Source organism: Symphodus melops (assembly GCF_947650265.1).
Source record: "Symphodus melops genome assembly, chromosome: 18".
Taxonomy (NCBI): Eukaryota; Metazoa; Chordata; class Actinopteri; order Labriformes; family Labridae; genus Symphodus; species Symphodus melops.
In genome coordinates, this window is record NC_136708.1 from 21183165 (window position 1) to 21184691 (window position 1527).

Here is a 1527-nt window from a genome sequence, read left to right on the forward strand (position 1 = left end):
CAGCTAGCCAGTGTTAGCTTCTTCGTTAGCATAGAAAACATTCAGCTGAAACTAATGTCATTATTTGGATATTTATCTAATGTGTTTCCCCTCTAGCACAACAGTATACAAACAAATCAGTATCTGTGTTTTTTCCTAGCTGTACCGTGTTGAGTACAGAGCTGACACTGAGCAAGATTTTAATAGTTTAAAGTTTTATTTCTTTTGTTTTCACTTTTCATTTTAACTTCACTTTGGTTTTAAACACTGGTTTGCTTAGTTTTCATTATGTGAAAATATGTATATATGTTTTTGGTTTCGGTATTTTACATGGCTTAAAGAAAGATGTTGAGCAACTTCTTTAAGCACACTCAAAAAATCTTGAATACCTGAGGGGGGGTTTAAACTTCTGCTGTCAGCAAGCTCCCAACAAAACTGAAAGTGACGTGTCTGAGATGAATCATAACGAGGCTTTCTCTGTGCCAAAGACTAAAACCCAAATGAACAGTTTCTCTATGATTTAACAAAACAGTTTTAGTCAGTTACCTTGTTTTTATTTCAGTGTTATTTAAACTTGGTAATGCTGAGAAAAATGTATCTTTATCTGTAAAGTATGAATTTAAAACAAAGCCTGTAAGTATACCTTCATGGATTATTTTTTATGTGAAATGCTCTCATTAATGTCATACATGATCTGACAATATTCAAGGGACCTTTTCGGTCTTATTTACCCTCCCATGTTTTCACTTATACGAACCAGAGCTGAAAGTCGAACGGATAACATAGTTTGACTTTTGACATTACAACCATTTGGCTTACAAGTTACAGGGCTCATAAAACACCAATGAACCACTAAAACACTTTTTCAGGGGGCCCCGTTGTGTCAAACTAAGATAATCAGAGCTCCAATACTTTAATTTTTTATACTTTACATGTCCCCAAAGGGCGACTGTTTTGCAGCAAGACATTAAAAGGAAATAAGACATTTCTAAAAGCTAATGGAATTAAATTTAACAGGCTTTGATGTAACCTCATTATAGTCTCAAAGCTTCATGAATCAGACAAAAAACAACAGCATACAGTATTCAAAAATATTATTTTTTACAGATCCCCTCTCCCAATTATTATGTGACAGAGGGATTCAGAGAGAGAGACCCTCCCTCCCCCCTCACACAGATTAACTTGAAGATGCAATCAGAGCTGGAGGAAAGTGACTGCAGGCACTGATATGCATGTGATGACCCCCCCCCCCCCCCCCCCATGATACACTCAGGATGAGAAACAAATGCAGACTCCACCCAGGATGCCAAAAGGGACTGCTTTGTTTGCAAGTGTGAACCGCATGTTTGCAAGTGTGGAGCTGGGCTGAAGGCATCTCAAGATAAGGAACCCGCTCTGTGTTGCTAATGTGCTTTATTAGCATGAAGTGTTTCCCACCTGGGTGCAGATTGTAATGACCTGCAGTGATTTTACATTTGCATTCAGATTATGTGAGACTTTGCCTCTTTGCACATGAACACCAGAAGAGTGGGATTTTTTTTCTCAATG